This window comes from Pan troglodytes, chromosome 1 (assembly GCF_028858775.2).
Source record: "Pan troglodytes isolate AG18354 chromosome 1, NHGRI_mPanTro3-v2.0_pri, whole genome shotgun sequence".
In the NCBI taxonomy this organism is placed as follows: domain Eukaryota; kingdom Metazoa; phylum Chordata; class Mammalia; order Primates; family Hominidae; genus Pan; species Pan troglodytes.
This window is the reverse complement of record NC_072398.2, coordinates 172,921,183-172,947,472: the sequence shown is the minus strand read 5'-3', so window position 1 is coordinate 172,947,472 and position 26,290 is coordinate 172,921,183. Positions and strand designations below refer to the sequence as shown.

The 26,290-nt window shown below is 42.3% G+C and overlaps 1 protein-coding gene and 2 pseudogenes across 6 annotated transcripts in view; all 3 read right to left on the bottom strand.

The window, feature by feature from the left end:
• Window positions 1-26,290, bottom strand: part of DAB1 (DAB adaptor protein 1) — a 1,250,022-nt gene that overhangs the window by 1,039,069 nt on the left and 184,663 nt on the right. The gene's annotated exons all lie outside the window — the stretch shown is intronic.
• LOC740754 (heterogeneous nuclear ribonucleoprotein A1-like) lies at window positions 6,619-18,729 on the bottom strand (annotated as a pseudogene).
• Window positions 23,619-24,080, bottom strand: LOC104008217 (small ribosomal subunit protein eS26-like; annotated as a pseudogene).

The window sequence follows — 26,290 nt, the reverse complement described above, 5'->3', positions numbered from 1 at the left end:
TAAATGACCTTAGCATCCATAATTAGGATTTCTTAAGGGCCAGGACCATGTCTTCTTACTCACCTTCATAATCCTCAGGCACAGTGTATGGCACATAACAGGTAATAAAAACAAGCCTTTGTTTCCTGTTCTGTAAATTGAGATAATAGCTATCTCAAAAGCTGTTGCATGGATTGAATGGAATATCAAATGTAAAGCATTCAAGCACAATGCCTGGCACTTGGGTGGGGAGTGCCCAAAGTTTTTGAATTCCCCATCAAAACCAATTGTTGATCTGTGTACAAATAACTCCACATGCATGTTGAGTGTTTGGTATTTTATAAATGTTTATCCCATCTAATCCCCATGCCAGCCAGCAGGAGTTGTCATCTGTGTTTCACGAGCCAGGAAACTAGGATCCAGAGAGGTTAAAGTGCAAAGTCCTAAAGCAGTAGGCAGAACTGGACTCTAAACCATGCCCCTTCCAATCCACCCTTCACTGTGTAGCCACCTGGCCCACAATGCACATGCCTAGCTAAAAAGTTATCTTTGTGTCCACACTACCTTCAGGGTGGAATCCAAGCTCTTTAGCACAACTTGGCATGGTGGGCATAAACTGGCAGGGTCAATAGGACAATTTTACAAGACTCAGGGAGCCTCTCATAGCCTGGCCCCTGCCTACTTCTCTGCCCTCAGCTCCCTCTTCCTGATCTGATCTTTCTCCTGTTTCAGGTCACATTTGTCAGTCCAAAGTCATTAGGACATTTCACAACTCCCTGAATTCACTCTGGTCCCTTTCTCTGGAATGGGCGTGCCTGGTGCCTTTGTGTTGGATAGCTTTATTTGTCCCTCCAGAACCACCTTCACCCTTCTCCATTCTGCCCTGTGCTCCTGGAGGCTGTTCTGAGTGGGATACAATATGGGTTCCCAGGTCCTCTGCTTTCCAGATGGATTTGTCAGGGGATTAAAGAGAAAGTGGACAGTGAGATCAGAGTATTTATTCCCTCAAGTCCTTCCTACAAAGTTTGCACAAGCTGGCTGTATTCCTCTACAGAAGATCCTTCTGTCTCAAGAAGCCCCTCACTACAGGACTCTCACTGTCTAGATTGTAATCAGTTCAGTGTCCTTTCATCCCACTTATCTGATACCAGCCTGGCTGCTATCAGATAAGCACCATACAACTTCACGGTTCCTTATGGTTTCCTTATGCCCTCATCTTTGGAAATAAATCTTCTATCACTTACCCTGTTTTGAATGTGCTGTTTCCTATCGGGAACATGACTAAAATATTCTTTATCCAGCAAATTCCTATGCATCCTTCAAAACTCAATCAAAGGGCCACTTTGTGTTTCCCTCTCACAATATTTCTGATACAATACTACTAGTGTTCAAGTTCTCATCTGACTTCTTCAAGGGTAGTGATACTATTTTTACTGTACTTTACAGCTCTAGCATTTAGAAAGTACTGTATAAATATTTGTTGAGTAGATTAATTAAGAGTGACATTAAATTTTCCTAAGCTTACTATTCTACCTTTTGAAGATGAACAAAATTTCTGCTGATATTTTTTATAAACAAGGCATTGTTCCTCTACACTTAGAATCATCTTTTTTTCTAGGTTATCTAAATTGCACCTATTCCAGTTACACTAGGACACATAGTCACCCTGATTATAACCCATGCGTACTGCTATGATATCCAGGGATGAAGTGAAATTTGAGGACTCTAAATTTGCTGAAAGGAGTGGCGAGAGTTGTAATTCTAGAACGGCCACCAGTGATCTTGCCACCTGGTATTTGTGTCGTGACATAATCTGCCTACTCTTGATTGTAGTGACTTGCTTCAAACAAATCGAATACAGCAAAAATGACAGGATGTTGCTTCAGCAATTATTATCTTGTTAGTTAGAAAAGAGCATATGACTTCTGTTTCACTAGCAGTCACTCTCTCACTCTCCGGCTCTCTTGCTCGCTTGCTCTGATAAAGCTGGTTACCATATTTGAACTGCCCCTACGAAGAGGTCTTTGTGCTAAAGAACTGAGGGAAACCTCTAGCCAGCAGCCAGAGGAACCGAGCCTTCAGTCCAAATGCCTGCCAGGAGTGGAACTCTCCCAATAACAAGTAAGGGATCTTGAAAGAGGATTCTGCCCCAGGCAGACTGTGGGATAACTGCAGCCCCGACTAATATTGCAGCCTGAGCCAGAGGCTCCAGGTAAGTTCACTCCAGATTCCTGACTTACAGAAATTGTGAGATACAAAATGTTGTCACTTTAAGTCATGAAGTTTTGGGGTAACTTGCTGTGCAATAATAGATAACAAATACAGATGTTTCTCTAAATATCAGTAACCTGTTTCTGGTTCCAGTCTGCCAGATCGTGTAGAAGGTGAGTTCGAATCGGAAAATCAGAAAGGAAACAAAAAAGGATCAAATATTTCTAGGTTATAGTTCTAGTAGCAGTTAGCTCAGAAATGATTTCTTCCCATCCCAAAAGAGAAATGCAATGGGAATTACTCTGTCTCACTGATCTGAGTCTTCCTGGTCCTTAGGGCTTTTTGGCTAAAAGTCAATTTGGTTTTGCAGCCACCTACCCTCTTCCCCCTTCTAAAATCCAAAAAGAATGAAAACCAAGGTTGTCACTTACTGAGCATGATGGATTATCTGCAAAACGGCCATCAACGATTCCTTCCATCCATGTATGTGCATGCTGCTTCTCCTCTCAAGTGGGAGAGGCTACTTCTCTTCCCCTCGAACCTGTGTCTTGTTTTGACCAATAGAATGTAGCAGAAGTAACACCCTGTGAAGGCCCGATCTAGGTCTTTAGACTTTGGTGGAATTTATTTTTGCACTCTTGGGAGCTCTGAGACACCATGTTAAGAATTCTGATCACCTGCTGAAGAGAAAGCCCATGTGGAGAGAAACAGGCTGCTGGAGGTGAGATACTACAGTGAGCGACAGAAAGGCAGAAAGAGAGAGCAAGCCCAGCCAACACCTAGTAGTTCCTGCCACCCCAGCTGCAGCACCAGCCAAGTGAAAGAAGCTATTTTAGATCCTCCAAGCCCAGGTGAGCTACCCCAAACACCACCACCTGGAACAATAAGAGCTATGCCCAACGGGCCCTCCCTTAATTGCAGAATCACAAGCAGATAAACAGTTTTTTGCTGTAAAGCCACTAACTGTTAGGGCAATTTGTTACCCAGCAATGGACGACCAAACTCCAGGGGACTAAGATGTCATCAGGCAGTTAGCTAGGCTTTTCACCTGTACTCCATTACAATCCTTACAACACCAGCTACGTGGAATGAATATTACCACCCCATTGCAGATGAGGAAACTGAGGCCCAAAGAGGATAGGTAATTTATACAATGTCACACAAATAGCAAATGCATCAGAATTCACATCCAAATTGTTTATTAATCTAAAACATGTGTCCTTCACAAGAAACACTAAGATAGCAAGATAGTGCATGGTTCAGGGCCATGACTGGAGACTATGTAGTCTAAGAGAATGGCTCCCCCTGGAGTTGTGAGATGTGCAATCAAAGGCAGCATCAGCCCAGGACTGGCAGGATAAAAGAAAAGCCAGTTGTAAACAACCCCCGGCCTATGGGGAGACTTGAGGTCTATTCTCCAGGAGCCTAAGGAAAACTGCAGCTTTGGGAAAAACCCGAGATAGGGCACTTTCACTATCTCAGCTTGAAGGGCTGCTTACAGATAGACCTTTGGTTCTTTGACTTCAAATTGTGTCTCATGATCAGGAGGATGCACATCCGTATACGGTTGATGTTAAATAGGAGCTTGATTTAATTGGTTGTCTCCAAACCCCACTTAGCCTGGGGTGGGGCTATAGGAATGAGGGAAAAAAAAGTCACTAACAGGATAGCATGGTAAGTGAGATGGTCGGGAAACCGGGGTAGGAAGTTGTTTGTGTAGCCTGCAGGTCCTCTAATAGTAATAATAGCATTTACTAAAGTGCTTAGCCTGTGCCAGGGACTGATCTAAGCTCTATTGTATTAATTCATTTGCTCTTCACAATGACTCCATGAATGTGGAACAATTATTAGCCCTCCTTTACAGAAGATGAAACTGAGGCACATCTAGGTTAACAACTTGCCCAAGGTCATGCTGGCAGTTGGTAATAAGGGAGAGCCCAGGGCCCGTGGGTTCTGCACTTGGAATAGCAATGATACAGCTGGTTGAGCGTGCCCTGCCACTCTGGGCTGCCCACAGGGAGGTCTAGCTCTCCTCTTTCTGTGAGCTTATTGGAGGCTAAGTTCTAGTTCTTATAGTCGCCACTAAATGGGACCAGCTGTTTCATTATCTACTTTATCACAATCCACCAAAGGCCTTTATTCAAAAGTCAGATTAATACTTTTATCATCATAACAGTAGTATTGCAATTATAGACCTGCAGCCTTCTACTAATTTTTTTCAAGAGTCTGTGGTAGTAAAGCCCAGCATATGATAAAACAGTCTATAAGTACAGCTAAACTATGGTGAGAGTGGATGCAGAGGTAGAGAGGGAGCAGCAGGTGACAGAGATGGAGAGGTAGGTAGAGGCCAGACATGTGGAGACTTGGAAGACCCTGTAGGGAGGTTACAGTTTTATTCAAGTATTAAGAGAGGCTATTTGTGGCAAGAAGCCTAGATTATCTTCTTCTCCCTAGATACACAGATGGATTACATTTCCCAACTTCTCTTGCAGTTGTGTATGGCCATGTGCCTGCCTTGCATTGGTTAAGGGATCAATCATTAGTTGACTTCTAGTCAATGGAATATGATTCTGAGCATGGCCCATTTAAGCTTCCCTTGCCTGCTCCTTCCCACTAGAATGAAGACCCTAGGATGCCTTTGTGTAGCTGTTGCTGTCAGTACTCCTCCCATCTTCCCTTAGACCGCTATCATTTTCCTGCACACTGACTCCACGTGTTCTCTCTCCCCCAAAGGCTAGCACCTGCATCCCCTTATCAGAATGCACTCAGGGTATCAGAACCCCCTTTGCCTGCACACACAGATTTCTAGAGGCACCTGGGAAGGTATTTCTCCTTAGAGGCAGACCTTAACCAATGCATGGCAGGCATGAGCTTAAATGCTCTTACTCCCTTTTTCTGATGAGGATAGCTCTGAGGTGTGGTCTATGCTGTCTCCAGATCTTCCCTTATGACAGGGGTCCCCAACCCCTGGGCTGTGGATGAATACTAGTCTGTGGCCAGTTAGGAACTGGGCTGCATAGCAGGAGATGAGTGGCAGCTGAGCATTACCACCTGAGCTCTGCCTCCTGTTAGATCAGCAGTGGCATTAGATTCTTACAGGAGTGGGAACTCCATTGTGAACTGTGCATGTGAGGAATCTAGGTTGCATGCTCCTTATCAGAATTTGATGCCTGATTGAGATTGATCTGAGGTGGAACAGTTTCATCCCAAAACCATCCCCACCCTTCCACCCCCACCCTGCTCCATGGAAAAACTGTCTTCCACAAAACCAGTCCCTGGTGCCAAAAAAGGTTGGGGACTGCTGCCTTATGGGATTAGGCTAAAGTTACCTCTGTGGGGCTTTAGTTGGTATCACACCCTTGCTTACCTTCCTTCCTTTCCTCACCCCACTCTACTTCTGTGCAGTTTTTCCTGGGAAAGCTTCCTAATAGATCGCGTTCATATCAGTCTCAGTTTCAGGGTCAGCTTCCAGGAAATCTGACTTGGGATGGTTTTTAAACTAGGTGTTAATGGCCCTGAATGACTCCTTAGAGAGAGGAGACCCAAATGAACCAAAATGAGGAGACCCATGAAAATATTCTTGTAAAAGTATAGGAGACAGTTGATGTGGCTTCTCAGACTTAGGTGGAGGGAGTTGAGTATGGGCATTCCAGGACACATTTTGGGTGGAAAGGAGAAAACTTGTTAATGGATTGGATGTGGGGATGGAAGAGTGGAAGGAATTCAGCTTGACTCTTTGGTTCTGGATTGGCGACTAAACAGCCTCCACACAACGTACAGATCACCTTGTTATCTAGGTACTTGATTAGAAAACAAACCTGTAGTACTATCTTGGTTCCTGTCACATAATTTCTCTTGCCTTTTTTAAAGGAAAGAGAAAAGGAACCATTTGTGAATCAGCGGTTACCAACTGAGCACTCAGCCATGACCGTGGTTCTTCACCAGGGCTTCCTCTCACCTGGGTTTAATAAGCTCCTTTTTTACCAAATCCACAGCATGCAACTGGCACTTAAAGAGAGACCTGCCCTGATGGGGTGTTATTGGGGCCAGGATTTAAAAACTGCAGGTGAAACAGAGCCCTTCCATTCTGGGAGAGCAAGCCTCACATCAGGTCTTCAGGGTAGTGCAAGGTTGATTAACACAAAGGAAGGTCCCTGCTCCCAATGAAGCAATGCCCAGCTGCAATGATGAGTCATAACACCCTTCCCTGCAAAGCTTAATACATGTAGAAAGTTAAATATGTGCTATGAATAATATCAAAAGACCAAAGATACTTCAAAGCTTAATTTCAGTGTCTCCAATTCCCCACCCCCCAATGGAGACCATCATATGTACGTTCGGGTCTTAATTTCTTACTGGCCATCCCACCCTCCTTGCCTTCCCTAGGGAGCCTCCACAGCCCACACTGCCCCCCACACCAACCCCACTAAGCCCCGACTCTGTTAACTATGTCTCTTTAGTTTCTGTATTTCTGATGCTTTGATGTCTGGGGCCTTGCTGTTACTGCAGACTGCTACTCCATTCCCAGGCTTAGCTAATTCCTAGAGATAGTAACAAACTCTCAGGAGCTCACCTTTCAAATGCTAACCAATCTCTCTAGAATCCATACCCCCAACCACCTCCTTTATCTACTCTAGCCCATTTATTCACTTGCCCCTATACCTGAGCCAGGAACCAGACAGTGGGGACAGCCTCTATTCCCCAGAGCCTGCTAAATTATCTAAACCAGCCAAACTGCCTCACCTGTTCCTTCCCACAGAAACCACAATAAAGGCTCTTGATCAGGGTCCTGCCTTCCCTCTACCTCCTGAGCAATCCTGGTGCCTTGAGTGTGCACCCTCACAAGGCATGGCACTTTGTCTTGGGGTCTGTGAGTGTAACAAGCTATCTTTTCAATGGGAGTCATCTCCTGATCTGTTGGCCTTGCCATACCAAAATAATAACAAAACCTATATTTGAAAATACTTGACCCCCCTCTCAGAGCCTTCTGTTCCATCCCCAGTCCCCCACATTCTTTTTCAGCCTACAGGAGTTTGACATCTGAGACTTTGGCCTCTCCCCAAGTCCTTGCACCTGGAGCCAGTAAGAGGCAGTGTGGCCCAGTAGTGAAGAGTACAGGGGTCAGAATGCCTGGGCCACCTAGAAAAGATTTCCTCACCTTTTTCTGTCCCATCTTTCTCTTCTTTCTACGGGGATAATAAAAGTACCCATCTTAATAATTTATTGTCGAGGTTGAATAAAACAATAAATATGAAGTGCTTACAAAAGTGCTTGGCACATGGGAAGATTTCAATAACTATTAGTTATCAATATTATCCATTATTGTTAGGAAGCAAAGAGGAACAGTGCTAGCAAAACTAGCAAAAAAATATATAAAATTTTACCTATTGCTTCACCAGTGCTTTCCACACACATAGAATAAGGGGTGGGCAGCAGGGAGGAATGATTGCATATTCATAAGCATCTCCAACCAAATTAATTGATAGGGCACGATAGTAATAAAAGGAATTAATTTCCATTTTAATAACTTCACATGCTACATGTTAAGTATAGGTCCATATTACCAGAGGTCACCCGATTCCCCTTTGCATCTGTTCCATGTTGATTATGATGTCAGGAAAGCAAAAGTTAAATCCCTTTTTAAGGAAGAAAAAAAATCTAATTTAATAACATTGCAATCCTGTTGAAAGCATGATTAAATCTTAATAAGAGTGGAAGGATGTTGTGTTTCATGTCTATCCCTCTTGAAGCCCTGGCAACTTGTTCAGGGATATAGACGGGGTTGTCAAAGGACTTCACAGCCCAACCCTGGTCTCATCTGCTGGCATCCAAGATGCAGCAGAAATCTCTGATGGTGCTGACACTTCTATTTTCACTTTTCTCATCCTGGTGTTTTTTCTTATTAAAGCAGTTTGATTCTGTAATTTCTACCAGTACAGATAAAAATAAAATGACTCCCAACTTTTATTTTGACCTTATAAAACTGTGTAATTGGTTCAGAACCTTCAGGCTAAATGAGTTTCCTGCGGATTGAGAACATCGGAAGAGGAATCATAGAGTTAAAAATATACCACATGTGTAAATAGAATTAGCTCATAATATTCTATTTGAATGTACAGAAACTGCAGTCTAATGTCAATCTCATGAAAGCTTAGTTTCTGATGTATTCATATTTTTTCTCTTCAAAATAAACATAACAGCACAAAGTGCAACAAAAGGCATCCACCTCAATTCTCTCTTCTTTTCCTGAACCTCACAACTCTCAGAGAGTCCTAATTAACTACAGAATTGTGTCCAACCTCCTAAAGGTTGCACCTGGGACCCCGGGCACTGGCTCTTGCTGAACTCCCCAACCTCACCTGTTCCAACTTCATCAGACCTATGCATCACCCCCTGGATACATTACAGTTCCGTAAACAGCTACACTGGTCTCTAGCTCTGCATCTTTGCACGTGCTTTGCTGCCTATCTGAAACATACTCTCCTAATAATCTTTTTTCCAAACCCCACTCCTTCTTAAGAGTTAGTTCCAGTGTCTCCTCATCTGTGAAGCCTTTAAAGTCTTCCTATTGAGCAGACCCAGGAACCCAGGCCCTCTGAGCTCTCACATAATCTTATGCAAGCCTGCATATTACAGTTGTCAAATTATTGCGCTATATTGCAACGATTGGCTTACTTGTCTCTCATCTCTCCTAGGCTGAGATTATTGACGCTGGAGCCACATCTTTTCATCTCTGTGTTTCTGGAAATAGCATCTAGAAAAACACTTGGAATATACTAGGCCCTCAGCATATGATTGTGGGCTGTCTCATAAGAGCCAGACTTATACAGTGTGTATTGTGTTTCAGGCACAACTCTGAGCATTAATGTCTATATACTCTCATTTAAAAACCCTGGCACCTAGGATCCTCTCATTACCATCTCTGTGTTACAGTTGCAGAACCTAGAACATTGTGGGGTAGAGTAACCTGCCTAAGCTCACACAGCTAACAAGTGTCAAGAGTACACAGTGGAGATTCCAAGTCAGTCTGGCTGCAGAGTGCAGAAGCTTAAACGCTACCACACACCACCCTCAAAGAAGGGCCTCCTTGACAATGCCTTGGGCTTGGCAGCTCAAATTCCTCTAGCAAGCTAGAATTGGCATTGGCTTCCTGTGTGCTCTAGACTATGAAGGATTACGAGGCTGTATCAGGACTGGCTGAGAAAGAATGCTTTGATCAACTAGCCACTCCCAGAGTCAGAACCACAAAATAGTACCAATCCCTGATTGCTGGGTGATAGGCCATGCATACCTGCTAAGAAAGGGCTTATCCCCAACACCAACCTCCCAGTTTAAGTGTCTGCATGGTTTGGACTTTGGATGATTCATAAATAGTAGAAGCCACAAATATCCATCCTTATCTACCAAGTCTCCTCCTTATTAAATGTCTCTGGCCAGGTCAGCTCCATTCTGGGAATAATTTTGCTTATTAAACTAGAGCCCTGTCTCAGGTGGCTGGCTGTTGGGTTAAAGAGCAAAGGAAACGAATAAAAGCAAATAGCCATGCACAAAGAGGATCTGGCTTATTTAATGTACTTACTTCTGACAAACTCACAGCTGGATTTCTTATCTGTGGAAGCAAGTTCCTACTGAACCTTCTGAAGCAGGTATGATTTAAAGACAATCTTTTAATGGTACCACATTTTAATAAATAGAGGCTTTAAAACTGTTTAGTTTTACTTCTCTTTTTGAACCTCCAACTTTTAGGATATTCAACAAACATTTATTTGATATCTACTGTGTATCAGACACTGTTAGACACTAGGAACATAGCAATGAATAAAAGTAACAACAACAAACCCCCAGAGCTGCCAGTTATTAAGTTTCTACTACATGCCAGCCTTTCAAGCAGGTTGTACACACCCAAAACTACACATACTGAGCGATAGTTCCATACTGGCAATATATGCAGGGCGCATTGAAAACACAAAGGAAAAGGAGGGAGGTGGGGGCAGGGTGAAATCCCCTTAGGAAGAAATAGATAATGCTTGGGACAGAAGTTGGGAAAGGATACTCTAGGGGAGACAGCATGTGCAAAGACTATTCGCATGGAAGCATAAAAGAGCATAGTCAGTATTTCAACACATCTGAAACTCAGAGTTCAAGGCAGGGAGTACTGAGAGACTTAGGAAGGAGCAAAGATATTAGAGGAGCTTAGATTTATCTTGAAGGCAAGGGGCACCACAGACAGATATTAAGTGAGGCGGAGGGGAGGCATTATAATAATCAGATTTGCATTTCAAAATGAGCCGTCCATTTACTACACTGTGGGGTGATGGATTGGAGCCAGGAGAAGCTAGAGGTAAAAATTCTAAGAGCAAAGGTGTTGCATGCTAATAGCTGAAATGTGGTGTGTAACATCAGTAGGAAAGTTTATCCATCAAATTCAGTACAAAGGAGTGTATAAAGGAAATACATGCAGATCAAATGTCCTGACAGTATATTCCAGAAGGAATGAATCACCAAAATGTTAATGTATAGCCGCTGTGCTGCTCTTTCCAAACTGTTAACACAAGGTAGTAAGAAGACAGATAAGAGACCAAAATTCTCTGTCCCTTTTGAGCCGATCTTGTTAGTGGCATTTGCTCCATCTATGTACTAATTTCTTTATCAACATGAAAGGTACATCACAGTGCCTACATAAATGGGTCAAGTAATATAATTTCATATTAGAAAACGAATGCCTTTAGGTACTATAAAAAACAATTTGGATAATATATTTCTTTCACTTCTAGTAGAATTTCAAGTTTAAAAAAAGGAGTTGGCAGAAACTTCAGAGACAGTCTAGCCCAAACCCTTCAATACATGGATCGATACCTTTACCTCTTCTATTTCCACTGCTTGTAGTGCTTTTTCAATCTGATCCATCTGACAAAACTCTTTTCACCCATGACCCATGATGTCCCCACAGTCACTCCTACTCTAAAGCCTTCCGTGAATCTCACAAAATTAATACTCACTTCCTCTTTGGAGCTCTGGGAGTAGTAGTTAATGTCCGGATTTTCTTTTCTCATCTATAAAATGAGATCACTATTGTGCCATGAAATGAATACTTGACAGAGTCAAACAGAGAGGATAATCACAACCCACATTTTTTTTTTTTTTTAAGACGGAGTCTTGCTCTGTCACCCAGGCTCAAGTGCAGTGGCACGATCTCGGCTCACTGCAACCTCCACCTCCCAGGTTCAAGCGATTCTCCTGCCTCAGCCTCCCGGGTAGCTGGGATTATAGGCACACACCACTAAGTTTGGCCAATTTTTGTATTCTTAGTAGAGATGGGGTTTCACCATGTTGGCCAGGCTGGTCTTGAACTCTTGACCTCGTGATCCGCCTGCCTTGGCCTCTCAAAGTGCTGGGATTACAGATGTGAGCCACTGTGCTCGCCACAACTTAACTACTTCATAGCATTGTAGATGTGTCAATTACCTGTATATTTAATCTCAGATCCCTCTGTCCTTCTTTGAAAAATTTGCAGGAAACAACATTTCCTTAGCTTCCTTCTTTTTGAGTTTCTGAGTATGTATTACTAATTTGAGGCTGTGGTAAGTTGGAGACCAGAAGGAGGGAAGAGGGACAGGGTATTTTTACCCTTGGCTTTCGTGGTTTGTGATTGCATCTCCAGAAATGGTAGCATTTCCTCCAGGGCTTCTCTGTGCTTCTAGCTTCTGAAGGTGACCCTGGTCTCTGGGATTTGGTGGTACCACCTTTTTTCCCTATTCCTCTAGCCTAGGGGTTACAGTGGCTTCCTCGTACTGCTGCTCTCTGACTTGTCTGAATATCCTTTTTTCGCTTCTTAGCTCTTCCATCTTGTATGCGACCATCTCCTTTATTGAATCTTTCCTGTTTGAAATACCTAGACAGCTTTATGTTTTCTGAGTGTCTCTTGTTATATCAGACAAAGAGAAAAGGAGAGGAGAAAGAACTAATATAATTATTGACAATGTACTGCATATCAGGCTTTTACTCTGGGTATTGAATTCATAATTTCACTATAGCATAGTGGTTAAGGTTACAAAGGTTGTCAGAGAGACCAGACTTCAGATCCCAGTTCTGACACGAACTAACTCAGTCTTACCCTGTTTCAACATCTGTCGATTAGGGATAAGAGTAATATTTACATGTAGAGTTCAGAGGATTCAGAATCATATGTATAAAAGCACTTATCACAGAACCCAATACATAGTACTCAATGTTAGTTATTAATAACAAATATATAATAATAATCTGAACAAACCTATAAGGCTGGTATTATTAATATTCCTCATGACATGTGAGAAAACCACGATTCATAGAAATGAAGTAATATGCCCAAGGTCACATAGCTAATAGAGGGATGCTAGGCTTAGAACTCTGACTAGAAAATCTGTTTTTTTCTACTATACAGAATGGGCTTACAGATGAAAACATACAATTGGAATCTATATAAATATTATAGTTTATGAATATAAAGCTTAAATTATCTGGCTCCCTAATTAATTGCATTGTTGTTAGGAGCAGAATTTGAGAGGATCCTGAATCCTGACAAACCCTATCCTGCAGGCCGGCCGACAGCACTGCAAGGACAGCAGGTTGGTCAGGGCTGGCAGCGGGAAGCACTTGCCACTGGGAGGCCACAACCCCACTCCGACGGGTCTGCTGGCAGGGGCTGTGGAGTGGGCCTCACCTACTCATTACTGCCATACCAAGGGGGTAAGGGCTAATGGACTGCTGGTCCAGGGGGACGGTCTGTAGCTTCGCGCAGCTCTCTCCACAGCATCCAGGCCTGAACCTGTGACCCCAACTCCGCGAGCAGGGCCATTACCCACTCTTGAGACTGCCGGCATTAAGATCCTCTCATTACTGGCCATGCAGATTGTTCCCGGCGATAATGAGGTGGCAAGAGAAGAAACCATCCTGGGGGAACTTCTGAGAGCCAAGCCTTCGACAGTAGATGAATTCCTAACCTGCCGTTTTAAAAACTGTCTCTCCAAATTGCTAGGAATATTTTTTTCCAGGGAAGCTTTGACCCTACTCTTTATCTTTCTTTTTAGACTATGTGCTGAAAGAGGTAGAAATCCATACTCACTCACCCCTTTCTTCCCTTGCATCTTTGTTTTCATCTCCATCCTTCTCTTGCCTCCTTTCTCTCCCTTTTTGCCTCTTTTCCCTTCTTCCCCTTTGTTCCTTCTCTTTTTTCCATTTATTCTCCTATCCTTTCACACAGCATAGAGATGCAAGCTTTGGAACAAAATACATTATGGGTCCAAATTGCAGCTCTGCTCCCTGGTAATTAGGGATTTGGGCAAGATTATCAATTTTTTTTTTTTTGGAGCCTCTGTTATTTATCTGAAAATGGAGACTAAAATTTTCAGGGTTTTAAGGTTATTAAATGACCTTATTTATAGAAAGAGGCCTGTTAAGGTATATGGGCACATAACTGGCACAGAATAAACGCAGGTACCTTCTTGTATTCAGCAAGGCTTTATTGAGTTAAGTCCATGATATATGTAAAGTCCTGTGGTAGATACCAGAGACAGAGTAAGTTTTGGTTTCTTCTGTTAAGTAAGTTTTCCATTTTGATACTGAAGAAAAGCCTGGGAATTCTGGATTTTCTTAAACTAAATAAAGATAAATATTTTTCCTAGTGTATATCAAATATCCAATTGGCTATAACTAACTTCTTTTCTCAAAGCTAAGCAAACTGAGGCAAAGGACATCACGGCAATTGAAATGTTCATATCATCCAAATCATTTACTTGGGTGACATCTTGTCCCTCCCATAGAACACATTTACATAAAGAAGAACTTCTTTTTTTGTTGTTGATTTTATTTTCTGTTAATTTTTTTTTCGAAGGTAGGATTATGAACTACTTTAAGGTCCCTGAAACTAGGAAGGATGTGAGTAAAGTACAATGTCATATCATTATTTTTATTTGCATTTTTTTAATTACTAAAGAGGTTGAACACATTTCCACATTAGTTTCAAGGTACTTAGCTAGAACTTGTTTTACAATTTTAATTGGTTACTGTCCATCTGGTATCTTCTCTACTATGCCATGAGCTTCCAGAGAACAGAGCCTGAGCAGCACTTGTCTTGGTATCCTTTGTGTGGTGCAGTAAACAAAGCATCTCACACAGACTGGATGCTGTAGAACAGAGCTCCTGCCATGTGCCAGCCACTGGTGCTGGGGATAGAGGGATGGGAGCTCTCAGAGGTACACTCTAAGTCCAGGGATACCTACAATTTCTGGGCCACTCACTGAGTGGAGAAGAACTGATTTTGTTTGAAACTGAAGTTCAAAGCCCAGCTGTGCCACTTACTGGTTGTGTGACCTTGGGCAAAGTTGCTTCATCTCTTTGAGCCTCAGTTTCTTTAGCTGTAAAATAAGGACAAGCTCCAAGATCCCTCCAAATTCTTATCATGACATGATATTTGTATAATATATACATAGCCTGAAAATGAGATTCAAACTTTAGTTATTTTGGAAATTCTGTTTTATTATGCCATGGATTGTGTCAAGCAGTTTCACCCAAAAGAAATTTAGCATGGGCTATGAATGCAAGCCACATATGTCACCTTAAATTTGCCACTTAGCCACATTTAAGTAAAATAAAAAAACAGGTGAAATGAATTTTAATAATATATTTTCTTTAATCCAATATATCTAAACTGTTATCTTTCAACATATCCAAACTGTTATCATTTCAACAAGTGGCACTAGCCACATTTCAGGTGCCCAATAGCCACGTGTGGTTGGACAGTGTGGTGTGAAGTGTGGCACCAGGGAGGTGGGCCTTCGCTGCTGCTGCTGCCCTCTGGTGGATGTACAGGTGAATGGCATCTCACAAATGAGGGGTGTGGGTGCAATGAAGCCACCAGCCACTGTGTCCTACTAATCTTTATCATAGCCCCTTCACTCCTCTCATTGAAAGCATAGATACTAATTTTGATTTTTTTTAACCCATTCGCTTGTTTATGGTTAAAGAGCCACCTCTCATTCACTAGTCAAAGTAATCACATTGAATTACAGCAGAGTAGAATAAATGAAAGATCTTCACGCAATTCCATACATGTGAGAAATATGGGCTCTTCTACTGACACTCTCTCAGGCCAGGAACTTAACTAGATCATCTGTCTGCCTGAGTTGAAAGTCCAGTCAACAACTGTTTATCTGGCATCCAAGAAAAAGGAAACATAAATAACCTGAACTATTTTTTTAAGGCATTTATTCAGCGTCACAATCAGACTATTACATTTAGCAATCAACAGCATGGGTACAAAAAAAAATCTACATTAAAACCCTTTGTTGGAATGCTTTACACTTTCCACAGAACAGAAACTAAAATAACCTGTTATACAATTAGTCACAAATATAGTCCTCAAGTTTTTTGCCCATACACATGAGTATTTGTCTAAAACATGTCTTCTTTGTAGCAGCTAGGCCCTGCCAGCACTGTGTTTGGCTGAGTTCACAAATCTGTTGTAACCTATAGCTTCTCTGTCACTTCTCTGGCTCTTCTCTCCTGCTAAGCTTTGTTTCCTAATTAAAATCTTCTGCCACTGCCACAGCTACTGCTGCTACTGGAACCGCCATAGCCACCTTGGTTTCATAGTTTGGCAAAGTATTGGCCTCCACCGCCGTAGGGGCCAGAGCTTCTGCCTCCAAAATTTCCCCTCTTCATGGGTCCAAAATTTGAAAACTGATTGTTTTAATTGCCCAAATCACTGTAGCTTCCACCACCTCCAAAACTGCTTCCACTGCCACTGCCAAAGCTACCTCCACCTCTGTTGTTACAGCTGTCATAGCTGCCACTCCCACCACAACCACTGCCCTGGTTTCCATAACCCTGTCCACCACTTCCATAGCCTCTGCTTCCTCCAGAGTAACCAGGGCCACCTCCTCCATAACCACCATAATTACCAAACCTATTATAACCATCCCCACTGCCACCATATCCACTGACATCACAGCTGCCACCAAAGCCACCATGACCACTAAAGTTTCCTCCACAACCAAAGTTGTCATTCCCACTGAAACCACCTCCACGACCACCACCAAAGTTTCCAGAACCACTTCACCTCTTTGGCTGGATGAAACACTAGCCATCTCTTGCTTTGACAGGGCTTTCCTAACTTCACAGTTGTGGCCATTCACAGTATAGTATTTCTGAATGACAGTCTTATCCACGGAATCATGGTTGTAAAAGGTTACAAAGGCAAAGCCCCTTTTTCTTTGCCACTGCCTCAGTCAGTCATGATTTCAATCACTTCCATTTTTCCAACTGTTGAAAATAATCTCTTAGGTGATGTTCTTCAGTGTCTTCTTTTAAACCACCAACAAATACCTTTTTCACAGTTAAGTGGGCACCTGGTCTTTGGGAATCTTCTCTTGAGACAGCTCTCTGTTTCCACAACTCTTCCACCCACCTTGTGTGGCCTTGCATTTGTGGCTGCATCCACCTCCTCCACAGTGGCATATGTGACAAACCCAAAGCCCCCGGAGCACTTGGTGTTTGGATCTCTCAGGACCACACAGTCCATGAGCGTTCCCTATTGCTCAAAATGGCTTCTCAGGTTCTCATCAGTGGTGTCAAAGCTCAGCCCTCCAATGAAGAGCTTCCTAAGCTGTTCGGGCTCTTTAGGAGACTCTGACTTAGACAGGATGGCAGGGAGAAGAGAGACTTTAACGATGCTTCTTCGGCGGCATCCACGGGCAGAAAGGAGCAAGCTGACGAATATATCTTAACCTGAACTATTTTTGCACTTCTTTCCGATAATAATTATGCTCAGAGTCATTCAGCAACCACATTGAAAGGTTCTATGGGGCCTTCTGCATCATTGCAGGAGGAATTGGTTGTGTCTGGTAAATTATAATTCTTTCCAAATTAGAACCAAGTATATGACATAGGTTGTGACCTGCTGGTAAGTAGAATATTTGATTAGCTGAAGAAAATTATTTTGGAATAGAAGAAAGAGCATGGATTTTGGATCCAGACTTAGATTTGACTCTTAACTATGTTATTTGCTATATGACCTTGAGTTTGAAATTTAGTCTCTTTAGATTTTAGTCTTCTTATCTGAAAAATAGAAATGATACCTCACATTGCAGGATACTTTTAGTATTACATGATCACTATTTATTCAATAGATACTTATTGAGTACATATTATATGCCTGGCATACACACACATGCACACACACACACACACAGCAGTGAACAAAATAGAATCCACCTCTCCTTTCATGGGGCTTTTAGCCTGGTAGGGAAAGAAATTATTTTGAAAAAACCATTAGTGTTTGAAAAGGGGGCATGCAGGAAACCATGAAGGCATGAAGTTGGGAACCATATGGAATCTCATGCAGGGCACTCTAAAGAAGTGATATTAAATGGAGACCATAACAATGAGTAGAGATCATCTAGATAGAGGATTGTATGGAGAAGTGTAGAGGGTGTATAAGGCAGTATTCTAGGCAAACACAGTAACACGTACAAAGGCCCTGAGTTAAAAGAGAACATAGATCAGTTGAGCATCTGAAAGTAATACAGTCCAGAACAGAAAGAAAAAGCAATGAGTCTGAAATTTATCGGGCCAGTTACAACAGGCTCTTGTGAGCCTGTAAGAGTTTGGTACTATATTCAAAGAGCATGGAGCTATTGGAAGATATTAAACAGGAGAGTAATATTATTATATTTCTTTTTAAATTCTGGCTATGCAGTAAGACAGGTATTCAGTTATGGTGGGGAGAACAAAGTGTAGGTTACAGCAGAAATAAAGGTGAAATATGATGGGATTTTGGACTAGACATATGGTAGTGTGATGAAGAGAAGGAATTAATCATTAATCTAAGGAATATTTAGGTAGAATAAAAGAATTAACCTCATTGCTTTATTTAATTAATTAATTTATTTATTTATTTATTTATTTATTTATGGAGATGCAGTCTTGCTCTGTCGCCCAGGCTGGAGTGCCGTGGCACAATCTCGGCTCACTGCAAGCTCCACCTCCTGGGTTCACGCCATTCCCTGCCTCAGCCTCCTGAGCAGCTGGGACTACAGGCGCCCGCCACCTCGCCTGGCTAAGTTTTTGTATTTTTAGTAGAGACGGGGTCTCACCGTGTTAGCCAGGATGGTCTCAATCTCCTAATCTCGTGATCCGCCCGCCTCGGCCTCCCAAAGTGCTGAGATTACAGGCGTGAGCCACCGCACCCGGCCCTCATTGCTTTATTTTTATGAGTTGGACAGTGGCACATGGCTGATAGATTTTGTCTTGCTGAGCTTTTCCTAAGTATCCATAATTCATTCACCAAATATTACTGATGCTCTACTACATGCTACATGTTGTTCTAGGTGTGAGAAATACCGTGATGTCTTACTCCATTTTGTATTGCTATAAAGGACGACTTGAGTCTGGGTAATTTATAAAGAGAAGAAATTTTTTTTATATATATATACTTTAAGTTCTAGGGTACATGTGCACAAAGTGCAGGTTTGATACATATGTATATATGTGCCATGTTGGTTTGCTGCACCCATGAACTCATCATTTACATTAGGTATTTCTCCTAATGCTATTCCTCCCCCAGCCCCCCAGCCCCCGATAGGCCCCAGTATATGATGTTCCCTGCCCTGTGTCCAAGTGATCTCATTGTTCAATTCCCACCTCTGAGTGAGAACATGTGGTGTTTGGTTTTCTGTCCTTGTGATAGTTTGCTCAGAATGATGGTTTCCAGCTTCATCCATGTCCCTGCAAAGGACATGAACTCATCCATTTTTATGGCTGCATAGTATTCCTTGGTGTATATGTGCCAATTTTCTTAATCCAGTCTATTATTGATGGACATTTGGGTTGGTTCCAAGACTTTGCTATTGTGAATAGTGCCGCAATAGACATACGTGTGCATGTGTCTTTATAGTAGCATGATTTATAACCTTTTGGGTATATACCCAGTAATGGGATTGCTGGGTTGAATGGTAATTCTAGTTCTAGATCCTTGAGGAATCGCCACACTGTCTTCCACAATGGTTGAAGCAATTTACACTCCCATGAACAGTGTAAAAGCATTCCTATTTCTCCACAACCTCTCCAGCATTTGTTTCCTGACTTTTTAATGATTGCCATTCTAACTGGCATGAGATGGTATCTCATTGTGATTTTGATTTGCATTTCTCTGATGACCAGCGATGATGAGCATTTTTTCATGTGTTTGTTGTCTGCATAAATGTCTTCTTTTGAGAAGTGTCTGTTCATATCCTTTGTCCACTTTTTGATGGGGTTGTTTTTTTCTTGTAAATTTAAGTTCTTTGTAGATTCTGGATATTAGCCTTTTGTCAAATCGGTAGATTGCAAAAATTTTCTCCCATTCTGTAGGTTGCCTGTTCACTCTGATGGTAGTTTCTTTTGCTGTGCAGAAGCTCTTTAGTTTAATTAGATCCCATTTGTCTATTTTGGCTTTTGTTGCCATTACTTTTGGTGTTTTAGTCATGAAGTCCCTGCCCATGCCTATGTCCTGAATGGTATTGCCTAGGTTTTCTTCTAGGGTTTTTATGGTTTTAGGTCTAACATTCAAGTCTTTAATCCATCTTGAATTAATTTTTGTATAAGGGGTAAGGAAGGGATCCAGTTTCAGCTTTCTACATGTGGCTAGCCAGTTTTCCCAGCACCATTTATTAAATAGGGAATCCTTTCCCCATTGCTTGTTTTTGTCAGGTTTGTCAAAGATCAGATGGTTGTAGATGTGTGGCATTACTTCTGAGTCCTCCGTTCTGTTCCATTGGTCTATATCTCTGTTTTGGTACCAGTACCATGCTGTTTTGGCTACTGTAGCCTTGTAGCATAGTTTGAAGTCAGGTAGCGTGATGCCTCCAGCTTTGTTCTTTTGGCTTAGGATTGACTTGGCAATGCAGGCTCTTTTTTGGTTCTATATGAACTTTAAAGTAGTTTTTTTCCAATTCTGTGAAGAAAGTCATTGGTAGCTTGATGGGGATGGCATTGAATCTATAAATTACCTTGGGCAGTATGGCCATTTTCATGATATTGATTCTTCCTATCCATAAGCATGGAATGTTCTTCCATTTGTTCCTGTCCTCTTTTATTTCATTGAGCAGTGGTTTGTAGTTCTCCTTGAAGAGGTCCTCACATCCCTTGTAAGTTGGATTCCTAGGTATTTTATTCTCTTTGTAGCAATTGTGAATGGGAGTTCACTCATGATTTGGCTCTCTGTTTGTTGAATAGAAGCGATTTACTAGGCTTACAATTCTGCAGTCTGTACAAGAAACATAGTGCCAACATCTGCTTTTGGTGATGGCCTTAGGCTGCTTCCACTCATTATGGAAGGCAAAGAAGTGCTAGCTTGTAGAGGTCACATGGTGAAAGAAAAAGCAAGAGCAAAAATGGGGAGCTGCCAGGCTTTTTTAAACAATAAGCGTTCATGGGAACTAATAGAGTAAGAACTTACTCACTTCCAAAAAATGGCTTAATCTATTCATGAAGGATCCACCCCCATGACCCAAACATCTCCCATTACCCAATTCTAAAGCCGCTTTCACATATTCAGCTATCTTTATAACAAAACCCCACTCTTGGTACCAGTTTTCTTTTTCTCTTTTGTGTTGCTATGAAGGAATACCTGAGGCTGGATAATTTGTAAAGAGAAAAGGTTCATTTGGCTCACAATTCTGATGTCTGGAAAGGTTCAATATTGGGCATCTGGTGGTCTCAGGCTGCTTCCGCACATGGCAGAAAGTAGAAGGTAAGGGAGAGCCCATGTGTGCAGAGATGGCATGGTGAAAGAGGAAGCAAGGGGCTGGGGAGTGCCAGCCTCTTTTTCAACAACCAACTCTCGAAGGAACTTTAGAGCAAAACCTCACTCACCCCTGAGGAAGGGCATTACTCTATTTATGAGGAATCTGCCCCCATCACTCAAACACCTTCCATTAGGCCCCAATTCCAACACTGGGTATCAAATTTCAACATGAAGTTTGGAGGGGACAAATATCTAAACCATAGCAGATGGTAAATGAAAATAGAAAATAGACCAAAATTCCAGCTGTCTTGGAAATATAGTAAAGATAATATATGAAAGTAGGTACCACATGGTAGGTAACAAAAAATATGGATTCACTTCCTTCTTCCCTTTCCTAGTTATGGCAGAGAACCCCAATCTGTATACTTACATTTAAATAACTCTGTGAAATTAGTCTGCAAGCTAAATCAATGCTGTACTACCATACAAAAGTTTGGGATTCCCATGGTGTCAACCATACTCACTGTTGATCTCTGTTTGGATCTCACTTCCTGTCTTCTCACCTAATCCATGGTCCCACATTGTTGCCTGCTAGTTATTTTCACTTGTATGCTATACTGAAGGGAAGAACAAGAGGGAAGAAGTTAGCAAGGAAGAATAACACTAGAACTAAAAGGGCTTTCTTTTTGTTGAACACATACTGGGCAACAGCACTGTGCTGACTTCTTTGCATCACAATTCTAGGAGTATGGCATTATCATCCCTGTTTCACAGATAAAGACGCTAAGTCTTAGAGTTTCCTAGGATGAGAAGTTGCTTCTGTCTGAATAATTAGCAATCAATTTTAGCTGCCTTTCTCCTTCCATTTCTCTGCCAAGAGGAGATAACAGAATAATTCCTATATCTACAATTTTAAATTTCTCATGGCTTAAAGACTCTACCAGTGCAAAGAGTTCTTTCCACTCCTCCATCTTTATTTCATAACCTCATACCATTCATTTTTGGTCCAGGTTTCTTCCTTTAGCTCCATAAGGCATCTCAGATTCTGTGTTTCAGCCAACAGACATGCATGGGGACAACAGATACTCTATTTAAAAGCATGGACCACTAAATTAACAAGAAGTATTTACATGCTATGGGTTGAGAAACCTGCATCTCCTAACTGCAATGAACGAAGGGCTGTCTGCAATGCTGCTGGTTACAGCTAGACATAAAACCCATTATCAGCTCATTGGCTGTTGGGACATAAAACTGCTTGGTCTCACAAAGATATTTCCTCACCATGGGGATAAGTTTAATAAGAACTACAGATGATAGTAAAAAGCACATTTATTTCCTATAACCTACAGAAAGTCTTTATTGCATATAGGATAAATAACAGGCCACTGTGAGTTACTGGTCTGTAATTCCACTTAGGAGGTTTGGGGCATGAAACACAGTGGGGAGAAATTGCTGTTTTAAAAACAAGGCCTCGGAGTTGGAGACCCAGGAGAGGAGGAAGATGAGATTCTGTGTGAAAAGATGACAACCCGCTGTCAAGCAATGGTCCAGCACAGCCACATTCGTGAAGGCATGGGCAGCCTTTCTACTCAGCAGCAGGTGGCCTGAGGCAAAATTACTAAGCAATACAAACATTATCTTACCTCATACTTAATGATTTTCAAAGCTATACCATAACCCATCTTTTCACTGGACCCTTACAAACACCACTGGAGATAAGCAAAATGAGCACTCTTATCCCCATTTAACAGATGGGAGAGCAATGTTCATGTGGGACGGCCAGGATTTCAGAATATGCTGTTGTATCATGCAGAACACAGACCTTCAAAGATCACAGGATCTGCAGATCTGGCTCCTGTTACCTCTCTGATCTCATCACACTCAGTTCCTAGCATGCACATCCTTGATTCTTCTCAGATGCTCCAGGCATGCTGTGGCTTATAGCCTTTGTACTTGACCTTCCTTCTACCTGAAACTCTCATCCCCCGGGTATCAGAATGGTGTCCTCCCTCATCTCCATTTAGATCTGTGCTCACATATCACCTTCATTCTACTCTATTTCCATTTGCAACCCCACCCCTCGTACTCCCTCTTTCCCTTTTCTGCTTTGTTTTTATCCATAGCACTTAATCATTTTCTGACAGTCAGTATATTTTCTTTATTTGTTTACTATCTACTTTTCCTATCAGAATGTAAGCTCCTTGAAGGCAGAGAATTTTGTTTGCTTTGTTTACCACTATACATTTGACCAGTGATGGACATATGCTAGATGCTCAGCAAATACATGTTGAATAGACTAATGTACGCATAAATCTACATTAGTACTATAGGGAATGAGGGTGAGCAGTCACAGGCCTTCAAGAAAGGGTCTTACTCTGTCACCCAGGCTGCAGTGCAGTGGCGTCATCTCGGCTCACTGCAACCTCTGTCTTCTGGGCTCAAGTGATCCTCCTGCCTCAGCCTCCCAAGTAACTGGAAACACAGGCATGTGCCATCACACCGAGCTATTATTATTATTATTATTATTTGTATTTTTTGTATAGACAGGGTCTCCCTATGTTGTTCAGGCTGGTCTCAAACTCCTGGGCTCAAGAAATCCTCCTGCCTCGGCCTCACACAGTGCTAAAATTCCAGGTGTGAGCCACCGTGCCTGGCCTCATGTGCATTCTTTTTTTTTTTTTTTTTTAAGTACAATTTCCATTTTATTTTTCTCCAGAGAATAGCCTGTCTTCAGTCTTTAAGAACTCAGCTCCTTACATGGGCTTTGGTGGGGGACGTGGGGCAGCACCCGCAGGTCTAAATCGGGGTGGGGGGTGTTCGGTCCTTGCGGGCTTCACGAGATCGATTCCTGACTACTTTGCTGCGAATTGCACAACTCACACAGTAATGTAGCTTCACATACAGCTTGGGAAGCACATAGGCATTGAAGACGCTCGCTTCAGAAATGTCCCTGACTGCTGCGGCCTTCACTATGTTTCGAATGACGAATGTCTTAATGGCCTTGTCCTTGGGCACGCATCGGGCACAGTTAGTGCAGCGAATAGGCTGCACGTGGCCGCAGCCCTTTTTGGCACGACCATTGTTCCTTCTTTTCTTTGTCATCTTGGAGGCACGGACCAGAGAGAGCTCATGTGCATTCTTAATGTTGGGTTGTCACCTTGCTCATCACAACCTAACTTCCCCACTTTCTGGCTCTCAGGCTCTGCCTTCTCATCAATGCCCCAGTGCAAGCTGTCTTCTGTCTGATCCTCCAGATCCATGCTTCAGGCTTCCTCACTCAGCCCAGGGCCCCCAGATGCTATCCATGTGGACTACACCATGGGCTCTCTTGTTCTCTTTTGTCCTCCGGTTGAGGTAAGCCAACAGGGTCTTGACAAGAGGCCAAGTTAGTGTATTCACTCCGTTGGCTTCCTCCCTTTGTAGTCACCTTAGGATGGCTTCCTTTCTCAACCAAAAGTCACTGCTCTGCTCAAGGTGGCTTCTTCACAGGACTTCCTAGTCTTGGTTCCAGTACCTGCTCCCTCACCCACACCGTCCATGTCTAGGGGTGGTAGCAGCCCTGCACACTGCTCTATCTCGTATGTTTTCCCTATACTCTGCTCACTTAAACAATCCCTTTATTAAACCCTCTTTGAATTACTCTAATCCAGTGTACCTTCTATTTTCTACTAGGACCCTAATTGATGACACACTTTGTAACTCTGATTTTTCCCTCTGGCCTCACTCAACCTGATTCTCCCTCTTTCAAAGGGATTGTGCATATTACATGTGTAAAGTGCCTACCACAGTTCTTAATATATTGTAAGTGCTCAAGAATGTTTATTTTTTTTTATTATGAATCCCTGCATAATCTGATTCCTGTCTTCTTTTCAACTTTATTCATTTCTACTCCCCTTGGCCACCCCCATTGTACTGGGTTGAATAGCATCCCCTTAAAATTCATGTCTACCCAGAAACTCAGAATATAACTTTCTTTGGAAGCAGGATTCTTGCAAATGTATTTAGTTAAAACGAGGCCATACTGGATTAGGGTGAGTCTAATCCTATTGAATTAGACCAATACGGTCTAGACCAATAGGACAAATTAGAAACCACCCTAATCCAATAACTGTTGTCTTTATAAGAAGAGAAAACCGAGACACACATAAGTAGAACAGCCATGTAAAGACAGGGGCAGAAACTGGAGCACTACAGCTGCAAGCCAAGGAATGCTGAGGACTGCTAGCAACTGCTAGAAGATAGAGAGAGGCAAGGAAGGATTCTTCCCTAGAATCTTCAGAGCATAGCTTTGCCGACACCTTGGTTTTGGACTCCTAGCCTCTAGAAACTGCAAGAGAATAAATTTCTATTGTCTTAAGCTACCCCAGTTTGTGGTACTTTGTCATGGCAGCTTTAGGGAATACATATACCCACCAACTCCACATTGAGTGCCCACAATGAACACGGTCTTTCTCACCTCCAGGTCCTTGCATAAGCTGCCTAGGAGCATCCTCTCACCTGTTTTCCACTTGACCACCTCCTGCTTGCCATTCCTCCCATTGTGCTACCTTATCTTGAGACCTTCCCTGACCATCCAAGTCTAGCTTAGGGAAGCCTCTCTTCTGAGTTGCACAACACTCTATCTTTTTGCCATCACAACACCTATCACATTGCACAACTGTTGCAACACTGTTATATGACTGGTTGTAACACCATTTATTGCACTGTAGGATTTGTGAGAACAATCCTCTCCATCTTATAATCCAATCTGTCTTATTCTTAGTTGTATTATGGGTGCCTAGTATGTGTTAATGCTGACTAGTACTCATTAAGTGCTTACTACATACTCAGTACCATTCTAAGTTATTTATATTAACTCATGTACACCAACGTGCTACCTTATGAGGTAAGTACTATTAATTTTCCCATTCTATAGTTGTCTACAATGAAAAGCACGGGATGAGACATCTGCATTATTCTTGGCATTCTTCCAGGTGCACTTTGCAATTCCACCAGCAAACCCCATTGCATGATTTCAGTTTCCAAGTGCAAATCCATCTTAGCCTTAAACTCATTTACGCCATTCGCTCCCACTATATCAGCCACGTTCGACTGTTGCATGGTGCAATAACTCTCTGCCAGGCTCTGAACAGTTTTCCCAGTCATCAAGAAGGTGCAATTGATTCAAAGTGTTAATATTTGTTCACCACTGAGACCATCCGGGGGCTTCATCACTCATAGCAATGCCACCCGCTGGAACTACAGGAGTGCAGGGCTCTCGAAGGCTATGCATGAGCTGATGATGAGAGATGCAGGCTTCTTGGATAAGCAAAATCTCATCACAGAAAGATGTGCATC